Source organism: Budorcas taxicolor, chromosome 9 (assembly GCF_023091745.1).
Source record: "Budorcas taxicolor isolate Tak-1 chromosome 9, Takin1.1, whole genome shotgun sequence".
NCBI classification, from domain to species: Eukaryota; Metazoa; Chordata; class Mammalia; order Artiodactyla; family Bovidae; genus Budorcas; species Budorcas taxicolor.
The window spans coordinates 68,578,945-68,602,004 of NC_068918.1; positions in this window are offsets into that span (position 1 = coordinate 68,578,945).

Genomic DNA, 23,060 nt, shown 5'->3' on the forward strand with positions numbered 1-23,060 from the left:
AAGGCTGGAATAGGAACATTAAAGAAAACCCCATTTTTTTCTGCCCACTATAATAGAAATCTAAAATATATATGTGTTTTTAATTATGGTACAACCTTCTTTCTACGTGTGTATCTTGTTAGTTCCAGACACATGTATAATTTCGTCTGTTCACCAAGTATGTCTAACCACCATAGAAAGTGAGCTAACAAAAATTACCCCTGCTCTTTGAGTCATAAGATAAGAGTCAGTCTGGCCTCTGGTTATAAGGCTTTGAATCATTTACTTACCTTTCCGGGGAACAGTATTCTCAGCTTTAGAAGAGTGTCTATCTGAGGTCTTGGATTTGAATATCCGAGATTAAGGGCACAGAAAGAGCTTATTTTAAGAAGGTTTACTCAAACTGGAACTGGGGTGGATTCATCAACGCAGTTTCACATTATTCCTCTTTCTTGTAGTCATTGTACTTTTCAGGGAAGGCACTCAAAGAAAGAAGTCCTGCAGAAGCCCAGTGAGCATCATATGCATGTAAGGGGCCCTGGACCCAGAGATCTCAAAGGAAATTTGCCTGAATGGAGAGGAACAAACTCACATTTGTTACGTGCCAGCAATATGCAGGAACTCTACCAGTCCCTTTATATGTTATCATTTCTGTCTAATTAAAAGGAGTAGGAAGAGTTGAATTCTGTCTTTGTTTATGCAATTTGGCTATAAAGTAAAGTAAAATTCTGCCAGTGAATCCAATTTCCCATTGGCTTTCACGTTGCCTTAGACACCATCCCTATTGTGGTGGCTGCTCTGGTGATGTCTTCTGGAAGTTTCACTTTTCACATGTTTAACTATCATAGCAAATTTGTGTCATCTCAGTTATAATCAGGCTTACCTGAAGGGATGTTGGCATCATCAGTTTTGTTCCAAATACATATTTCCCCCCTAAATATGTTGGAATTGAATAGTGCCATTGTTTCCAGGGCCAAATCCAAGATGACCACATTTGTATACTAAGTTTTCAGACCTCAATTTCTTAATTCCAACCACTGGATCCTTGCTCTTTTTGAGTTTCCATCAGGAGGGAGACTCAGAGCCTAAGGAAGAAATAGAAGCCCAGCAAGCAGTCAGGCTGGATACAAGTAGCCACCCAAATTCAAAGCAAGACAGAGGCTGTTCTTGTGGGCTTTTTTTTTCTTTTCCCAAAGTCACTAGAATACTTTTTTTTTCTTTTCTTTTTTACTATTTCAGCCAGTCTCTCTGTAAAGACAGGTTCTCCTCATCCACAGAAGCCCTTTTCATACATTACTGAGAAGACTGATAAGAGGAAAAAACATCCACTGATGGATTCTCAGAAAGAAAGTGTTGGATTTAACTTCAGGGCAATACTGCTGTCACTATCCCAGGCCCAGCTGACAGTGAGGTTGCCAGGCGCCACTGGCCCTGCCAAGAGTGGGGGTGAAACGAACCAACCATGTGGTTTGTATTACCATTTTTCAGCTTTTTAAGGTTGAGAGAGGAGAACGTCACCAGTGATAATTCAGTTTAGAATGAATACATTTTCAATGCAGTGTTTGGTAACTGCTGATTTGTTTTAAATTTTAAAGTCCATAGTCACGTTTTACAACGTGGACAAGATAAAGCATAAGATATGTCAAGATCCTACTCTAAGCAAATAAAGTCTCTGGCCAAATCCTCTTAAAAAAAAAAAAATGAAAGAAAGAAAGAAAGAAAAAAAATCTCTCCAGCATTTCTAAGCTGCTACTTACAGCCTTTATAAAGATAGCACAGGAAAAAGAAACCAAAGCCAAACAATGAGCTAAATTCTGCCTTCCGTTTACTTACACCATCTTCTTCAAAGTCAGGGTAGATTTTCTTTTTTTTTTTTTAATGTCTCAAGTCAGAACTTGCCACAAACTAATCAATTTGTGGAAGCTTACATTAAATCATCAAATGTGATTTATTTAAAATGCCATTTAGGATCTAAATCTTTTAGTTTCAAAGGAGATAGTGCAATCTGGGATTATTCACACTTTGAATTCTCCTAGGTATTCTTGGAGCTATTCTTCTCAGAAAGTCTGAAACATATATTGGAACAAATGAATCAACTCACAGACAAATATGCAAAGTCATAGGTTTATTTGCATCGAGTTTAATATAATACCTTATGAATTAAGTCCTTCCTTGAAGAAGCACATCCCCTGCCCTGTCATCTGAACACATCCAGGTCCTGATAGCTTTGCTGCCAATCTTGTCCCTTATAGATATACATTAAAAAATCCTCATACTTTACAAAAATCAATTTAGCAGAATTCAGTTGCCTTTAGGATGCTATTGCCTTCTTATAGCATTTTAAGAGTTCTGAGAAATCCACTAATACATGGCACTCCTGGAAGCAAGGTTATAAAGCAAGGTTATAAACCTTCCTGTCAGAGGTTATAAAGCAGCAGAAACCAGAAAGAATCTATAGCTGGTGCAGTTATATATTTCTGCAAAGACATTCCAACAAAGAAAAAATATAACTTGTCAATCATGGTGCCTTGGTCTAAACAAAACGCAATTTTGCTTAAAGAGACACTGTCAAACATAGTCTTTTGGCCTCCAAAATTATGCTTTGCAAAACACTAAATTAGTTTTGTCAAAACATAACCTTGGTTCTCAAAACATTGTCAGAACTTTCAGAGTTCAATGAAAGAAGGTAGCATTTGTGGTTTTGGTGGACATTGTCCTCTATATTTATTCTACATAGCATCCATCAAGCCGTCCATCTGACTGTCTGTCCATTCATTCATGCAACAAGTGTTACTGAATTCTTATTATGTGCCAGGCACTGTGCTGGACCCTGCACACAAGGATGAAAAGACACATCCATATCCTCAAGGCTGGTTAGGCCTAGTGAGGAGACAGACATGAGTAAGTAAATTTGTTATAGTCAAATAAAATAACCAGTGTAATGGAAAGGCAGAGCAGACAGAAAGCAAGTCTTGTAATGCTATATGAATTCAGGCAACTCAATGAGCTAAACTGAAGACAGACTATTCTTTTCGGATATCCATTACTATTCATGGAAGACCTAGCATCTGAAATCACCTTATTTTTTGGTCACCACTGATGACATGACCACAGGGGACATGCCATCATAGGGATACACATATAAAGTATTCCATTTCTCAGAAGAGGGAGCTTTCCTAGGGAGGGTGAAGGAAAAGAAGGAGGAAATTTGGCAATTGTTGATTGGTGGGTTGTCTCCACTAGCAATACCCACATATTTTTTTTCCCCTTTCAAGGAAACATATGAGGATGCAAATCAGTAAGAATGACCTTATTGCATGGATAATCTAAATCAGAATCTGATTTACTTAAAAGCAAATATTTTGAAAACTCTTATACTTAGTTATAACTTATACATGATCAGTTTCAAATAAATTGTGACTCTTGGGTGGTTTCACTGCAGTTGGCAACGACTCATTCCAAACGCTTGACAAAAACATTCTCAAAGAGTTTACGTTCTTCCAAGGTTAGTTGTTTTTTTTTTTTTTAATGCATCACTTCAGGAACAAATTATAGAAAAAAAATTTGATTTTATAATTTCATTTCTGATAACACTGTGTCATCTGTCACATAAACTGTGACCAGCAGAACAGACCTTCATACTTTCTCAACAATTAAGAATGAGAAAGTATGGCTGGGCTCAACATTTATTTACGGCTGGGGGAGTGCCCTTTTTGCTACACAATGCTTTAGCAAAACCCCAAAGGGGAATTCAGAAGGCAAACCTGATGGTCCCAGGGCAAGTCTTCTCAAGGCCTTTGAGTTCCAAGAGAACATGTCAAAAGGGTAAATCTGAGTAATTTACCCCTTAGGCTGGGGGCGGTGGTGGTTGATGTGGTATATTGCTTATTCTGGAATCTGTAAGCCTAGGTGGCATAAAAGCTAGAGGGTATACTGGAGAAGGAAAAGGCAACCCACTCCAGTATTCTTGCCTGGACGATCCCATGGAGAGAGGAGTCTGGTAAGCTACAGTCCTTGGGGTCGCAAAGAGTCAGACATGACTGAGCTATTGAGCAGGCAAGCACATTCTGGACAAGGCAATATTCCCTCTGTGTCATAGGTTAAAAGGTTGTGTCTGTACACAGAACAGAACACACTGTTGCAAAACCAACTAATGGTTTAGAATTGTTCATTTTGATCTTTGCACAACCCACTTGATGACAATCAACTGAGAGGACAATTTACTGATCTTTTTCAGGCACTAAGAATGCAAATTAAAAATCCTAGATCAGTGGTATCTTGGTCCACTCCTTTCAGTCACTGCGATGCCACTGATATTTCTGCTAAACAGATGAACTGTACTAAAGCTGTCAAGAGGCTCAACAGTTTATTAAATTAAAGGCAGGGACTGAATTTATTGTGAATGTCTTTACATGTGATTCTTTAAATCTCCTTGCCATCTATGTCAGACCTTGCCACTGATCGTTGTTTGAGGTTGATTCTTGTCCTCTTGACACCAGGTTGTCAGGGGAGTGCTCAGGGGTTCCACCCATGTCCACACTCAGACCTGAGTAATTATCCGTAAGCATTTTGGAGCCCACATGTGTTCCTAATGCACACTGCAATACTTTTTTTGGCTAATTCGTATGGGAAAATCCATAATCTACATCTATTCACTTAACTTATATATATATATTTCAAGTTAAGAAAGCAACTCACAAACTGAATCTTCCTGGTTAAGTGCATATACCTATGAGTATTAGTCCACCAATGGACGGTGAATGCTTACCACCCATTATTGCCTCAGTGGAGCCCAGTGAAGACATCTGGACACTGGAGGCTATACACTGTCTCCCTGTTCCTTGACTTTTCCCCCTCAGATGGATACCCCTAGAAGGAAGCTAGCTCTGCCATGGGTACCTCTGTTTCTACCCTGCAGTTTGAAAGCTATGTCCCTTTTTTATTTCTTAGCTCAGATCCCTTTGGATTAGGAGACCTGCCGAGCATTGATCTGAATCAGCCTCATCACACTCTCTTCTATCCTCTCCTCTCCTCCAGCCCTAGATTTACTCTGGGCTCTTACCTGGCCTTTCTTCTGTCTAGGGACTTCACCCCTTACCAGCTCATTTCTTCTACCTCTATCTCCCTTCAGTGCCTTTGTGCACCATAGGATTTACTGCTGACCATAAGCATCTTGGTGTGAATCATTTTATTTGACTCTTTGTTAATTGCTAATAGAGATAAACAGGAACAACTGAGATAAGGGTTTTGGAAACTTGTAAAGTGAAGCAAATTAGACATACCAAGGGAGCATTTCATGCAAAGATGGGCTCGATAAAGGACAGAAATGGTAACAGAAGCAGAAGATATTAAGAAGAGGTGGCAAGAATACACAGAATTGTACAAAAAAGATCTTCATGACCAAGATAATCATGATGGTGTGATCACTCATCTAGAGCCAGACATCCTGGAATGTGAAGTCAAGTGGGCCTTAGAAAGCATCACTATGAACAAAGCTAGTGGAGGTGATGGAATTCTAATTGAGCTATTTCAAATTGTGAAAGATGATGCTGTGAAAGTGCTGCACTCAATATGCCAGCAAATTTGGAAAACTCAGCAGTGGCCACAGGACTGGAAGAGGTCAGTTTTCATTCCAATCCCAAAGAAAGGCAATGCCAAAGAATGCTCAAACTACCACACAATTGTACTCATCTCACATGCTAGTAAAATAATGCTCAAAATTCTCCAAGCCAGGCTGTGAACTTCCTGATGTTCAAGCTGGTTTTAGAAAAGGCCGAGGAACCAGAGATCAAGTTGCCAACATCCACTGGGTCATGGAAAAAGCAAGAGAGTTCCAGAAAAACATCTATTTCTGCTTTATTGACTATGCCAAAGCCTTTGACTGTGTGGGTTACAATAAAGTGTGGAAAATTCTGAAAGAGATGGGAATACCAGACCACCTGACCTGCCTCTTGGGAAACCTATATGCAGGTGAGGAAGCAAAAGTTAGAAATGGACATGGAACAACAGACTGGTTCCAAATAGGAAAAGGAGTACGTCAAGGCTGTATATTGTCACCCTGCTTATTTAACTTCTATGCAGAGCACATCATGAGAAACGCTGGACTGGAAGAAACACAAGCTGGAATCAAGATTGCCGGGAGAAATATCAATAACCATAGATATGCAGATGACACCACCCTTATGGCAGAAAGTGAAGAGGAACTAAAAAGCCTCCTGATGAAAGTGAAAGAGGAGAGTGAAAAAGTTGGCTTAAAGCTCAACATTCAGAAAATGAAGATCATGGCATCTGGTCCCGTCACTTCATGGCAAATAGATGGGGAAACAGTGGAAACAGTGTCAGATTTTATTTTGGGGGGCTCCAAAATTACTGCAGATGGTGACTGCAGCCATGAAATTAAAAGACGCTTACTCCTTGGAAGAAAAGTTATGACCAACCTAGATAGCATATTCAAAAGCAGAGACATTACTTTGCCAACAAAGGTCCGTCTAGTCAAGGATATGGTTTTTCCAGTGGTCATGTATGGATGTGAGAGTTGGACTGTGAAGAAAGCTGAGCGCCGAAGAATTGATGCTTTTGAACTGTGGTGTTGGAGAAGACTCTTGAGAGTCCCTTGGACTGCAAGGAGATCCAACCAGTCCATTCTAAAGGAGATCAGTCCTAGGAGTTCTTTGGAAGGACTGATGCTAAAGCTGAAACTCCAATACTTTGGCCATCTCATGGGAAGAGTTGACTCATTGGAAAAGACTCTGATGCTGGGAGGGGTTGGGGGCAGGGGGAGAAGGGGACGACAGAGGATGAGATGGCTAGATGGCATCACCAACTCAATGCATGTGAATTTGAGTGAACTCCAGGAGTTGGTGATGGACAGGGAGGCCTGGTGTGCTGCAATTCATGGGGTTGCAAAGAGTCAGACATGACTAAGCGACTGAACTGAACTGAGTGAAGGAGGGACGAAAGGGAAGTTAACTTGTAAAGGATAGGTGGAAAGGCAGAGATAAAAGGTAAATTTGGCAATCTACAATTTACTCACTCATGCAGCCTTCCAGCTATGGTCACTCTGAACCTGCCAAGTTTTGCCTTGTATTATTGTTGTTCCTAGGTTCATTCATCTATTCATTCAGCTACTTCTTCTTGAGCATCAACTCTATGCCAGTCACATAATAGGTACTAGGGCTATACTGGTAAGCAAACTGAACTCTCATAAAGTCTGGTATATGAGAGATATGAGTCAAATTATCACATGATAAATATGTATACGAGGTGAGGGAGATATATGATACAGAGAGAAATGATAACAGGGGAATTTGACCAGGTCAGTGATCTCTGGAAAAATACACCTGTGAAAATGATAAGGTTGCTGGGACTTAGTGGAAATATAGGACATAACTCAGTGAATATAGAAAGAAATACTTTCACTAGAAAGAAAAAATTATGAACAAAAGCCCTGTGGTATAAAGTAGCATGGTGTGTTCAAAGAACTAAAAGAAAGCCTGAATGTCCAGGAGGCAAAGAGCAGTGTGGAATGTTATAGGTGGGTCAGGAGAGCTGAGAATCTGTTATTATAAGTATGTAAGCATTTTATTCTTTGTCCTAAGAGCAACGGAACATTATCAAATTGTGAACAATTTGCCTCAAACTTAGTGACCTAAAAATCAATAACCTGCATTATCTCACAGTGTCAGTGCATCAGGAAACCAGGAGGGCTTAGCTGGGCAGTTTTGAGTGGAGTTGTCTCATGAGGATGCAGTCAAGATGTCAGCCAAAGCTCTGTTGTGACCCAGAGTCCTAGCTTGAGCTGAGGGTTTGCTTCCAGAGTGGCTCACGTGCATAGCTGGCAAAGTGGTCCTGGTTGTTGGTGATGTATCTCAGTTCCTATTCACATCAACCTCTTTTGAGTATCGGCATGGCATGGCAGCTGTCTTGCCCCTAGAGCATGTGAGAAGATAGGTGGGTAGATAGATAGATATCTAGTTATGCTTTTTAAGACCTAGCCTCAGAAGTCACAGAGTACTTGTGTCACATTGTGTTTAATGGAAGAAAGTCACTAATTCCTACAAATATTCAAAGGGAGGGGAATTAGTCTCCACTTTCTTTTTTTGTTTTCAGGTGCTACTAGTGACCCAATTCTCCACCTTTTGAAAGAAGCACTGCCAAAGAATTTAGGGTACATTTGAAGACCATCAAACCACTGAAGAATGTAAAACAAGAATGATGACACAATCAGATTTGCTTTTCAAAAATATTACTCTGAATGGAAAACAATTACATAGGGCTAGTATCAGTTAATAGATATTAGAGGGATCTAGGTATGAATCACTGATATGGTGGAATATAGTGCTGGTGAAGATGAAGATAAATGAAAGGGCCAAAATACATTTAGAAGGTAAAATGAGATCCATTGGACTTGGCAGTTGAAGGAGAGGGGATACTATAGATCCTACATTCCTGGTTTGCTGAAAAGCCTGGAGAGTTATAGTCCATGGGGTTGCATGAGTCGGACACGACTTAGCAACTAAACCACCACCACCACTGTGGCGTTCAGTTATATGGAGAATGCAAGGAGATTTATCAGTTTTGGTCTATCAAAGGTAGCAGTGCTGATCATGAGTTTTATTTAAGATGTATTATGTTTGGAATTTATTTGGTATAATTGTTCTGCAGTTTGTGAGTCATCTGCTCAGTGGCTCTATGGTGGGTTTAATGATGACCTCCTCCAAAAAGGCTTATGCCACACACTGTGTGACCCAGGTCTGCTGCACCCAGAGCCCCTGCCCCTGCAGCAAGCCACTGCTGACCCATGCCTCTGCAGGAGATACTCAAATGCTCAAAGGCAGGTCTGGCTCAGTCTCTGTGGGGTCTCTGGGTCCTGGTGCGCACAAGGGTTTGTTTGAGCCTTCTGAGCGTCTCTGGTGAGTATGGGGTTTGATTCTAAAATTGATTTCGCCCCTCTTACTGTCTTGCTGGGGTTTCTCCTTTGCCCTTGGATGTGGGGTATCTTTTTTTGGTGGGATCTAACATTCTCCTGTCTATAGTTGTTCAGCAGGGAGTTGTAATTTTGGAGTTCTTGCAGGAGAAGATGAGCGCATGTCCTTCTACTCTGCCGGCTTTTGTTAGTCTTAACACTTTGGCCACCTGATGCAAAAAACTGACTCACTGGAAAAGACCCTGATTCTGGGAAAGTTTGAAGGCAGGAGGAGAAGGGGATGACAGAGGATAAGATGATTGGGTGGCATCACTGACTCAGTAGACATGAGTTTGAGCAAGCTCTGGGAGTTGGTGATGGACAGGGAAGTCTGGTGTGCTGCAGTCCATGGGGTCGCAAAGAGTTGGACATGACTGAGCAACTGAACTGAACTGAACTCCTGTTTGTAATATCCAAGTACAAATACCAAGTAGTTCTTTAGCCATGAAACTCTAGAACTAAGATGAGAGTTCTGAGCTAGATATATAAGTTGGTAAATTATCTGTACACAAATAAGAAGGAAATTTCTGGGTTTGATGAGCTCTCCTAGAGCAAGAAAGAATTATATGAAAGGAGACAAAGGTTTTGAAAGATTGGTTTTGTGTCCAGCAAGTGTTCTTTCTTGCTTTTTCCTATGGGAAGAGTATACCTCCATGTCCCATTGATGCTAGGCTTGGCCATATGATTCATATTGGCTAATGAGATGTCAGTGAGTGTGACAGTAACAGGTGCTTGAATTGTGTGGTATGACTTTCCCTTTTGTGCTCTTCCCTTTGGCTTTGAAAAGAATATGCCTTAAATAGCCAACTGGTTCACGGAGGGATTAATAGACCTGCACTCTACCCAAAGTTTGAGGCCAAGCCCCATTGAGCCTGACCTACATCAGCTAAGCCTGATTTACACATACATGAGCAAGAAAAAAAATTGCTTATTTTTGTACACCACTAAAATGTCAAGATTTTTTAGTTGTTATTATGCAGCATTGTTTGGTGTTAGCCTGCTCAGACAAAGGCTTAAGGCCTAGTAACAAGGAACACTATTCTTTAAAGTCCTTATTGAACTGCATGCATCTTAAGAGCACTATTTATGTCTGAAGCATGATTGTATCGGTTTGGGTAAAAAGTTCCTTCCGGTTTTCTGTAAAGTGGTGCAAAAACTTGAATAATCTGGCCAATCCACTATTAGCAAAACCTAGTAAAAAGTGTTGGTCAAACATCTGGTGTATGGATCACAATCTAATTTAAGCATGGCTGTTTACCTATCACAAATATCTATGTCACACACACACAATCTGATAATAGCTCTTCTAAGCAGTGTTTCCTCAAATAATAAGAGGTTCCACCAAACTCAGATACAACAGTTATCAAGATCAACAACAGCATTCCTTCCCTTTCCCTGAGTACATTTTTATTAGATGTTGTGAAGTAACACTTGAGAAAATGCTTAAGAAAATGGACTCTATGTACATAATATGTTAATATTCTCGACTATATTTTATTGCTGTTAGAGCAGATTTCAAGAGAAGAAATTTTAAAATTAAAAAAAAAGTTATTAATGGCAATAAACAGGCCTGTAAATGGCATACCAATGGAGTGCCAGCAGTCAGAGTGGCTCTTTGGCTACTAACGTTTTCACAGAAGCTTTGATTAGTTAAGAGGTAATTGCGAGAGACGAGTCAGGCTCAAAGAAAGAAAAATGGTTTCTCCAGTCTAGCAGCTGTGGAATCTTTTGGTAATTGCTGTAATGTTCCTTGTCAGTAAACTTCAAGCTTGCTTTTTATGTCACTGTAGAATGCTTGATCTAAAATATATATTTTAACTTTATCTTATTTATAACTTTCTTCTTCAATGTAACTCTAAATTACAATTGAAAAAAACAGCACTGGGATTTACATGATAGTTCTGTTAAAAAGGACAGGAAAACTCTACTGGAAAAGCCCCAAAGAGGCTGCATTTAAAATATTTGACAATCATGGTTTGAGTTATTAAAGTGTGACTCCCCTCCACCCACAGGTAGCCATCTTAAATGTCCATAATATTTGTGTGCCTGTGTGCACACCGGGCAAGTTAGTTGTTCAGTGTTTACAGGGACATGTGAAATTATACCTTGCCTTGTTTGACCACAGTGTGAAATTTTAAAGTATAAACACCATCAAAAAGAAGAGCGGTTTCAAAAACAGAGAAACAACAACATTCCATTCTCCCAGAGCCTTTTCAGTCTCTCAGTCAGACAGCGGGGGCCCCACTCCCCTCTCCCAGCAGTCAACTGGAAACAACATCCCATTCCTCACACCATCCCCCTCCTGAAAGGAAAGGGCACCATCAATTCTGAGAAATTGCCAAAATAACAAAACTTATTGGAGTGCACAATTTCTCACAGAAACTGCCAATCAGCTACAGACACAAATCTGCCTTCCTTATCCCTCACCCCACCCCTCTGCTAGGAAAACAACCTAAACCCTCAGGAGAAAGTTTTCAGCCAAACCTTTCAGGCAAAGGATAAAACAAGTGATGCTGCCATCTTGGAGTATTTTGCTTGTACGCCCTTCCACCTTCTTTATAACACAGCTCTGTGTCTCTGTGTCTGTGTGTGTGTGGTGTTGTTTTGCCTTTTCATTTTGTTCAGGGTTCAATAAAGTTATTATTTTAACTGAAAATAGCCCATGAACATGGTTTAAAAAGCAAACAGCACAGAAGTGAATGAAATAAAAATTAAAAGACTCCCTCTCCACATTCCCCACCTCTTTCCCCAATTCTCTTAGACTTCCAAACAGCGGGCTTCCCTAGTGGTTCAGTTGATAAAGAATCTGCCTGCAATGCAGGAGACTGGGATTAAATCCCCTGGGCTGGGAAGATCCCCTGGAGAAGGAAATGGCAACCCACTCCAGTACTCTTGCTTGGAGAATTCCATGGACAGAGGAGCCAAGTAGGCCACAGTCCATGGGATCCCAAAGAATGGGACAGGACTGTATAACTAACTTTCACTTTTCCAAACAGCAGAAGTTCTTTGAGGGGAGGACAATGTACTTGCATGTGTGAAGGGCAGGGAGTGGGGTGTGGGAGGGAGAGAGACTCTTGATATTGTCTTATTTTTAATTGAGGAAAAAATATATATCACACGCATACACACTACTCCCTTCACTATAATCCTCCCTTCATCTCCCCTCCATCAAAACAAACAAACAAATGAACAAACCCCAAAAACCCAACCCATAAAAAACCCCAAACAAATGAAAAATCCAAGCCTCTGCTGTTTAGAAGTCTAGAAGAACTGCTGGTTAAAGGTCTTTCAGATTAAGCTCATTCCAAAGACATTTCCAGTATAACCAAACAATGAGAAACACTGGTGTCCAGCCAGCTACAGCCCCTGCCACCTCTGATTTAGGGCGTTTGATGATGATTAACTCAAAGAGAAGATGGAGATGGGTTCATGGAATGAGAAAGCAAACAACCCCAAATTCCCTTCCATGTATTTATATTTGAACTATCTTATATTTATCTGTTATTTTACATAATAAAGTCTTGTGCCTTAGGATGATTTTGTTGGTGGAGAAATTCTCTTAAGCCTTGCATTTTCTTCTTAATCATAAAGGGTGGTGGGATGTTTTCTACGAACAGAAATTCTTCTTCATAGAGTTATTTTTCTCAGAATATTAGGAGGGTCCCTACTAGGTAATCAATGATGTCAGTGTAAATGCTCTAGTACTTTCCTTTCCCAGCCAAGTTGCCGTTATGTGCTTTAGTTCTACTGCTTGACTGTTTTTAAAGCAGATTGAAAAATCTACTCACCAAGAGAACAATGATTAACTAAATCTGTAAAGTGCCATTTTACTTGCTATCAATAGCTTAAAAGAAAACCTAAATCCGTGACTAATCACCCAGGAGTTTACTGCTTGCTTAGAGGAGCCTTTTAGACTGAAGGGTTATGAAATTTTTAGTTTTTTTCTTCCTTTCTCCATGTCATTTACATTAAAAAAAAACAATAAAAACTTACACACTCTATTAGGAATAAATAAATATATTCCCAGGCTTTGTTTTTCTTTTGAACTACATACTTGAGTTTCTGTAGTCAGTTTTACTCCGAGTATCTATTCCTGTTGCCACAATGTAGAATATTGGTTAAGAGCCTGGGCCCCAGGGAAAACCCATCCTGACTCAGGACCTTACTAGCTGAATGGCTTAGATCAATTTTCCTAATCTCTCTATACCTCAGTTTTCTCAACTGTCAAATGGAGGTAAATTGTAAAATTTGCAGTTATAATGTGAAGTTAATAGGGTTGTTGTAAAATTGAAAGAGTAAAAGTAAGTGAAGCTCAATATAATTTTATCATACAATATGCTTCAATGAAGGAGAGTTTAGAAATAAGATACAAAACTTTTAATTTTGACAAAGTCCCAAAGTAAAAACAAAACAAAACAAAACAAAAATGGAGAAACAAAAAATTGCCAAACTACATGATGTTGACTAAATAAAGTTTCAATTATTTCTCCAGATCATCCTATGTCTCAAATTCTATGATGTGGAGTTTGAAAGTGTATATTACCTCAATCTGTTCTATGACAGCCAGGAAATAATGACAGTGTAGGGGTGCCCACTGTAGTATGCTGGTCTATGAATGTGAAAGAAAAGGTCAAGAGAAGTTATGTAGATCATAGAGAGAATATACTGAATGGCCTAGGGGAAAATATGTATTCATTATTGTATTACTGATTGGATGACACCAAGAAATGACTAGTATTTCCACGCTGGAGCTTATACATTGTTGCATACAGAGACAGAATTCATGACCAGAGAGATTACTAACTACTTACCTTTGTTGTTCAGTAGCCAAGTCATGTCTGACTCTTTGCAACCCTATGAACTGCAGCATGCCAGTGTTCCCTGTCCTTTGCTGTCTCCTGGAGTTTGCTCAAACTCATGTCCCTTGAGTCAGTGATACCATCCAACCATCTCATCCTCTGTCACTCCCTTCTCCTCTTTCCCTCAATCTTTCCCAGCATTAGAATCTTTTCCGAAGAGTCGGCTCTTCACATCAGATGGCCAGAGTATTGGAGCTTCAGCTTTAGCATCAGTCCTTCCAATGAATAGTCAGGGTTGGTTTCCTTTAGGATTGACTGGTTTGATCTCTTTGGACTCTTCAAGAGTCCAAGGACTCTTGAAAGTCTTCTCCAGCATCACAGTTGGAAAGCATCAATTCTTTGACACTCAGCCTTTTTTATGGTCCAACTCTCACATTTGTACATGACTATTGGAAAAACCATAGCTTTGACTAGATGGACTTTGTTGGCACAGTAAAGTCTCTTCTTTTTAATACACTGTTTAGGTCTGTCATAGATTTTCTTCCAAGGAGCAAGCATCTTTTAATTGCATGGCTACAATCACCATCCAAGGTGATTTTGGAGCTCAAGAAAATAAAGTCTGTCACTGTTTCCATTGTTTCCCCATCTATTTACCATAACGTTATGGGACCAGATGCCATAATCTTCTTATTGATCTGCAAAACTATAAAACTCCAAAGATCAAGAGTTCATCTCAAGTTTATAGAGTATATCCATATCAGTTCCATTTCATGCAAATTTTGTCAGATTGGGACATTCACTTATTCCATAGAGGATCAGTGTATATCTCTCTATTTGGTATGAGCCAAGTGTAGTAGCCTAACCCTCAAGACCATTGAAGTGGACTGATGATTCCAGTAGAGTACTTTGGGATATTATGGGGTAACTTGAGGGATACCCTCCACTCTCAGTGGGGTGATGGTGGTGGCTGGTATCACAGCTAGGAAATGGCATCTGAGATAATTAAGGGTCAATAGAGAGATAAAGAGGAGAGTGGAGAGGTAGTGGAGAGGAGGAAAGTTGAGCAAAGATGCAGAGGTAATTGATTGATTGGTAGGTGGAGGTGAATCTAAGGTCAAAGGAAGATTTTTAATGAATGTGAAGAATGGAGGAAAATATATAAATTGAGGGAAGAAAGAATAGAGAGAAAAATTACAGGTAGAAGAAAACGAGGGCAAGTTCTCAGAGGAGGCGATAGTGGACTTTATTTTTTTATTAAAAATATTCTTTTTTGCAGTATAGTTGATTTACAATGTTGTAAATTTCTGGTTCACAGCAAAATCATTCAGGTATATATTCATACATATATATACACACACATTCTTTTTCATATTATTTTCCATTATAGTTTATTACAAGATATTGAATATAGTTCCCTGCACTATACAGTGGGGTCTTTGCTCTTTATCTATTTGGTATATATTCATTTATATTAAATGAAGGAAGAACACCCCACATTCTGGGGCTAGAGAAAAGGTCAGATGTGGGGACAAACTCTGATAAATATTATTGATTTCACTGATTAGAAAAGGGCTTTTTTTTGAACACAGGGATAAAAAAGATATTTATTTATTTAGAATTTTCCTGAACATAAAAGAAGTAGGGAAGAAAGAAAACAAGGAAATGAAATTTATAGTTAAATACATGTTAAATCTCTATGTGGAAAATATTAGCTTCAAATTAGCTTTCCCAGTTCATTTATCTTTCAGAAAGATTCGGTTTGTGTGTCAGCTGGCAGAAAACATTCTACACTATTTAAAAATAAATCCTAAATGGTTTAAAAGCTATATACACAAGGCAGGGGCATTCTTTATATTACCAAATATTTGATTTCCAGTGAGGAAAACATTTTTCATACTTTATTTCCTTCTTTTATGAAATGTCAGTTTTGTCATCTGAAAGAAGGTTCTTTATGAAACACCTTCAAGCTAAAAAAGAAGTCTAGGATCAAGAGAATTCAAGATGCTCTGATCTACGATAGATATGGAGAAGCAGGAAAAAATAGCCACAATAGAAAAAGATGTGTGGAAATATAGATCTGATATATGAAAAGGCCTGCAGTGGTTCCTGGTCTAGTCAATATTAAATGAATTAAACTGATGTGCAATTTCCCTTTGGAGTATTTATCTAGCTTTGGTTTGATCACTTCTAAAGATAGGAAGCTGTTGCCTCTTGAGACTTTTCATTCCATTCTGGGTAAACTCTGATCACGCCCACCCCCAAGAGCTGTAAAGTAGTCAAAATTATTAATATACAATATGAATAACTAGAGCTTACAGAGATCTTCCTATGTGCCAGGAATAGTTCTAAATGATTTACATATATTAATATTATTAAATGCTCAAAGAGTTATCTTAGGAAGTTGTTATTATTATCTTAATTTTACGGATGAGGCAAATGAGGTTCAGAGAGGCTAGATAAATTTTTCAATATCAAGCAATTAGTAAGTAATAGAGCAGGACATTTGTTCTTGTTTAGTCACTAAGTTGTATCTGACTTTGCATGCCAGGTGTCCTTGTCCTTCACTACCTCCCTGAGTTTGCTCAAACTCACGTCCATTGAATCGATGATTCCATCTAACCATCTCATCCTCTGCTGCCCTCTTCTCCTCCTGCCCTAAATCTTTCCCAGTATCACGGTCATTTCCAAGAGTCAGCTCTTTGCATCAGGTGGCCAAAATATTGGAGCTTCAGATTCAGCATCAGTACTTCCAATGAATATTCAGGGTTGATTTTCTTTAGGAATGACTGGTTTGATCTCCTTGCTGTCCAAGGGACTCTCAAGAGTCTTTTCCAGCACCATGGTTCAAAAGCATCAATTCTTCAGCACTCAGCCTTCTTTATGGTTCAACTGTCACATCTGTACATGACTACTGGAAAAACCATAGCTTTGACTAGATAGACCTTTGTCAGAAAAATGCTGTCTTTGCATCAGGCTGTCTAGGTTTTTCATAGCTTTCCTTCCAAGGAGCAAGCCTCCTTTAATTTCATGGCTGCAGTCACTGTCTGCAGTATAGTGTTTCCATTGTTTCCCCATCTATTTGCCATGAAGTGATGGAACCAGATACTGTGATCTTAGTTTTTTGAATGTTGAGTTTTAAGCCAGCTTTTTTACTCTCCTCTTTCACCTTCATCAAGAGGCTCTTTAGTTCCTCTTTGCTTTCTGCAATTAGGGTGGTGCATATCTGAGATTATTGATATTTCTCCTGGCAGTCTTGATTCTAGCTTGTGTTTCATCCACTCTGACATTTCACATGATGTACTCTGCCTAGAAGTTAAATAAGCAAGGTGACAATATACAGCCTTGACATACTCCGTTCCCAATTTTGAACCAGTCGGTTGTTCCGTGTAAGGTTCCAATTGTTGCTTCTTGACCTGATTACAGATTTCTCAGGAGGCAGGTAAAGTGGTCTAGTATTCCCATCTCTTGAAGAATTTTCCACGGTTTGTTGTGATCCACATAGTCAAAGGCCTTAGCATAGTCAATGAAGCAGAAGTAGATTTTTGAGGGGAATTCCCTTGCTTTTTCTTTGATTTAAAGGAAGTTGGCAATTTTACCTCTGGTTCCCCTGCCTTTTCTAAATCTAGCTTGAACATCTGGAAGTTATTGGTTCACATACTGTTGACGTCTGGCATGGGGAATTTTGAACATTACTTTGCTAGCATGTAAGATGAGTGAAATTGTGTGGTAGTTTGAGCATTCTTTGGCATTGCCTTTCTTTGGGATTGGAATGAAAACTGACCTTTTCCAGTCCTGCGGCCACTGCTGAGTTTTCCAAATTTGCTAGCATGTTGAGTGCAGCACTTTCACAGCATCATCTTTCATGATTTGAAATAGCTCAACTGGAATTCAATCACCTCCACTAGCTTTGTTCATAGTGATGCTTCCTAAGGCCACTTGACTTCACATTCCAGGATGTCTGGTTCTAGGTGAGTGACCACACAATTGTGGTTATCTGGGTCATTAAGAGGTTTTTTGTATTGTTCTTCTGCGTATTCTTGCCACCTCTTCTTCATATCTTCTGCTTCTGTTAGGTCCATACAAGATCTGTCCTTTATTGTTCCCATCTTTGCATGAAATGTTCCCTTGGCACATCTAACTTTCTTGAAGAGATCTCTAGTCTTTCCCATTCTATTATTTTCCTCTATTTCTTTGCACTGTTCACTTAAGAAGACTTTCTTATCTCTCCTTCCTATTCTTTGGAACTCTGCATTCAGATGGGTATATCTTTCCTTTTCTCCTTTGCCTTTCACTTCTCTTCTCTTCTCAACTAGGACCCCCAAATTCTAGCTCTGGAACCCAGGCTGTTAGCCATATCAGTGTTCTTTCTTTCACTGCACAAACATTCTGAGACTTTCCTCAATCCTTTGTTGTTCAAGAAATTCTAGTGTCACCTATTCATTTGTTCTCCTTTTTTGACCTGTGTGGGCAGATCTGGTATTTCCAGACTAGTTTTTAGACTTTTGTGATGCAGAATTGGGAAGAGGCGGGTCATTGTGGAGAGGTCTGACAGAATGCGGTCCACTGGAGAAGGGAATGGCAAACCACTTCAGTATTCTTGCCTTGAGAACCCCATGAACAGTATGAAAAGGCAAAATGATAGGATACCAAAAGAGGAACTCCCCAGGTCTGTAGGTGCCCAATATGCTACTGGAGATCAGTGGAGAAATAACTCCAGAAAGAATGAAGGGATGGAGCCAAAGCAAACACAATACCCAGTAGTGGATGTGACTGGTGATGGAAGCAAGGTCCGATGCTATAAAGAGCAATACTGCATAGGAACCTGGAATGTTAGGTCTATGAATCAAGGCAACTTGGAAGTGGTCAAACAGGAGATGGCAAGATTGAATGTCGACATTCTAGGAATCAGCAAACTAAAATGGACTGGAATAGGTGAATTTAACTCAGATGACCATTGTATCTACTACTGTGGGCAGGAATCTCTTAGAAGAAATGGAATAGCCATCATGGTCAACAAGAGTCCGAAATGCAGTACTTTGATGCAATCTCAAAAATGACAGAATGATCTCTGTTCATTTCTAAGGCAAACCATTCAATATCACAGTAATCCAAGTCTATGCCCCAACCAGTAATGCTGAAGAAGCTGAAGTTGAACGGTTCTATGAAGACCTACAAGACCTTTTAGAACTAACTCCCAAAAAAGATGTCCTTTCATTATAGGGGATTGGAATGCAAAAGTAGGAAGTCAAGAAACATCTAGAGTAACAGGCAAATTTGGCCTTGGAATACAGAATGAAGCAGGGCAAAGGCTAGTAGAGTTTTGCCAAGAGAAAGTACTGGTCATAGCAAACACCCTCTTCCAACAACACAAGAGAAGACTCTACACATGGACATCACCAGATGGTCAACACCGAAATCAGATTGATTATATTCTTTGCAGCCAAAGATGGAGAAGCGCTATACAGTCAGCAAAAACAAGACCGGGAGCTGACTGTGGCTCAGATCATGAACTCCTTATTGCCAAATTCAGACTTAAATTGAAGAAAGCCAGGAAAACCATTAGATCATTCAAGTATGACCTAAATCAAATCCCTTATGATTATACAGTGGAAGTGAGAAATAGATTTAAGAGACTAGATCTGATAGACAGAGTGCCTGATGAACTATGGACAGAGATTCATGACATTGTACAGGAGACAGGGATGAAGACCATCCCCATGGAAAAGAAATGCATAAAAGCAAAATGGCTGTCTGAGGAGGCCTTACAAATAGCTGTGAAAAGAAGAGAAGTGAAAAGCAAAGAAGAAAAGGAAAGATAAAAGCATTGAATGCAGAATTCCAAAGAATAGCAAGAAGTGATAAGAAAGCCTTCCTCAGTGATCAATGCAAAGAAATAGAGTAAAACAACACAATGGGAAAGACTAGAGATCTCTTCAAGGAAACTGGAGATACCAAGGGAACATTTCATGCAAAGATGGGCTCGATAAAGGACAGAAATGGTATGGACCTAACAGAAGCAGAAGATATTAAGAAGAGGTGGCAAGAATACACAGAAGAACTATACAAAAAAGATCTTCATGACCAAGATAATCACGATCGTGTGATCACTCATCTAGAGCCAGACATCCTGGAATGTGAAGTCAAGTGGGCCTTAGAAAGCATCACTACAAACAAAGCTAGTGGAGGTGATGGAATTCCAGTTGAGCTATTTCAAATCGTGAAAGATGATGCTGTGAAAGTGCTGCACTCAATATGCCAGCAAATTTGGAAAACTCAGCAGTGGCCGCAGGACTGGAAAAGGTCAGTTTTCATTCCAATTCCAAAGAAAGACAATGCCAAAGAATGCTCAAACTACCACACAATTGCACTCATCTCACACGCTATGTTCCAAATTCTCCAAGCCAGGCTTCAGCAATACATGAACCGTGAACTTCCTGATGTTCAAGCTGGTTTTAGAAAAGGCAGAGGAAACCGAGATCAAATTGCCAACATCCGCTGGATCATGGAAAAAGCAAGAGAGTTCTAGAAAAACATCTATTCTTGCTTTATTGACTATGCCAAAGCCTTTGACTGTGTGGCCACAATAAAGTGTGGAAAATTCTGAAAGAGATGGGAATACCAGACCACCTGACCTGCCTCTTGAGAAATCTGTATGCAGGTCAGGAAGCAACAGTTAGGACTGGACATGGAACAACAGACTGGTTCCAAATAGGAAAAGGAGTACGTCAAGGCTGTATATTGTCACACTGCTTATTTAACTTCTATGCAGAGTACATCATGAGAAACACTGGGCTGGAGGAAGCACAAGCTGGAATGAAGATTGCCGGGAGAAATATCCATCACCTCACATATGCAGATGACATGACCCTTATGGCAGAAAGTGAAGAGGAACTAAAAAGCCTCTTGATGAAAGTGAAAGAGGAGAGTGAAAAAGTTGGCTTAAAGCTCAACATTCAGAAAACTAAAATCATGGCATCTGGTCTCATCACTTCATGGCAAATAGATGGGAAAACAGTGGAAATAGTGGCTCACTTTATGTTTTTGGACTCCAAAATCATTGCACATGGTGATTGCAGCCATGAAATTTAAAGACGCTTACTCCTTGGAAGGAAAGTTATGACCAACCTAGATAGCATATTAAAAAGCAGAGACATTTCTTTGTCAGCAAAGGTCTGTCTAGTCAAGGCTATGGTTTTTCCAGTGGTTATGTATGGATGTGAGAGTTGGACTATAAAGAAAGCTGAATGCCAAAGATGCTTTTGACCTGTGGAGTTGGAGAAGACTCTTGAGAGTCCCTTGGACTGCAAGGAGATCCAACCAGTCCATCCTAAAGGAGATCAGTCCTGGGTATTCTTTGGAAGGACTGATGTTGAAGCTGAAACTCCAGTAATTTGGCCACCTGATGCAAAGAGCTGACTCATTTGAAAACACCCTAATGCTGGGAAAGATTGAGGGCAGGAAAAGGAGACGACAGAGGATGAGATGGTTGGATGGCATCACCCACTCAATGGACATGGGTTTGGGTGGACTCTGGGATTTGGTGATGGACAGGGAGGCCTGATGTTCTGCAGTTCAGGGGGTCGCACAGAGTTGGACACGACTGAATGGCTGAACTGAACTGAACTGAACTGAACTGTTTTCCTCTATTTCTTTGCACTGATCACTGAGGAAGGCTTTCTTATCTCTCCTTGCTATTCCTTGGAATTCTGCATTCAAATGGGTATATCTTTCCTTTTCTTCTTTGCTTTTCACTTCTCTTCTTTTCACAGCTATTTGTAAGGCCTCCTCAGACAACCATTTTGCTTTTCTGCATTTCTTTTCCTTGAGGATGTTCTTGCTCCCTGTCTCCTGTACAATGTCATGAACCTCCTTCCATAGCTCATCAGGCACTCTGTTCACCAGAACTAGTCCCTTAAATCTATTTCTCACTTCCACTGTATAATCATTAGAAGGCAGATAGTCATAGGGCAGTTTGTTTGATAGTGCTGTTCAAATAAGTCTTCCCTGGTGGCCCAGATGATAAAGAATCTGCCTGCAATGCAAGAGACCCAGGTTTGATCCCTAGGTCAGGAAGGTCCCCTGGAGAAGGGAATGGCTACCCACTCCTGTGTTCTTGCCTGGATAATCCGAAGGGGCAGAGGAGCTTAGCAGGCTATGGTGTATAGGGTCTAAAGAGTTGGACATGACTGAAGTGGCATAGCAGGCAAGCAGAAATATGCTTTTATATTTAAAGGGTATTTTTTGTAGGTAGTATATGATTAGCTTTCTTGGGGAAAAGGAGCTGACAATCTCTGGCTTTAATTGGGGTGTTTAGGCCATTTACATTTAATATAATTATTGAAATGATTGGGTTTAAGGCTAGCTTGTTGTTTTTATATTATCATCTTTCTCTTCCTCGCTTTCTTTTGTATTAATCAAATATTTAATGAATATTTTTTGTCTCCTTTGGCTTATTAATTAGGAATATAGTTTAATCATTTGTTTCTTAAAGGTTTATATTATACAATTTAACTAAATTGATGTCTACCTTTAAGGGATTTTAACCATTTTATAAATAATATAAGAACCTTAAAATAGTATGCTTCCATTTCTCTCCCCCTGACCTTTGTGCTATTGTTGTTATACTATTTACTCTTACAAATATTTTAGCTTTTTAGTACCTTGTTATTATTTTGTTTAAACTGTAAATAATCTATTAAAGAAATATAAATACTAAGAAAAATAATCATATGTATTTATCTATGCAGTTTCCATTTCTGGTATTCTTCATTCATTTGTATAGATTCATATTTCTATCTAGTGTACTTTTTTTCTGCCTAAAAGACCTCTTTTAGTATTTTGTTTGTTTATTTTTTGGTAATGTGGATCTGCTGATTATTAATGATTTTAGTTTTTGTATGTCTGAAAAAAGTCTATCACTGTTGCTTTTCAAAGATTTTTTTTTTGCTAGATATATTATTCAAGGTTAACAGTTTTTTCTTTCAGTAGTTTGGAGATGTTGTTGAACTATTTTCTTGCTTACGTTATTTCTAGTGATAGCTCTCTTATCACAGATAGCATACCTTTTTTTCTTAGCTGCTTTTAAGAATTTCTCTTTATCATTTGTTTTGAGTAGTTTGATTATTGTGTGCCTGGGTGTAATTTTCTTTATGCTTCTTTTGAGCGGGGTTTGTTGAGCTTCTTGGATATGTGAATTTATTGGTTTTAATATTTTTTGCCTTTATGTCATCAAATACCTTTATCTGCCCCTGTCTTTGAGGACTTCAACTACTCATAACCTGGACACTTGTAATTATTCCATAGTTTGCTGATATTCT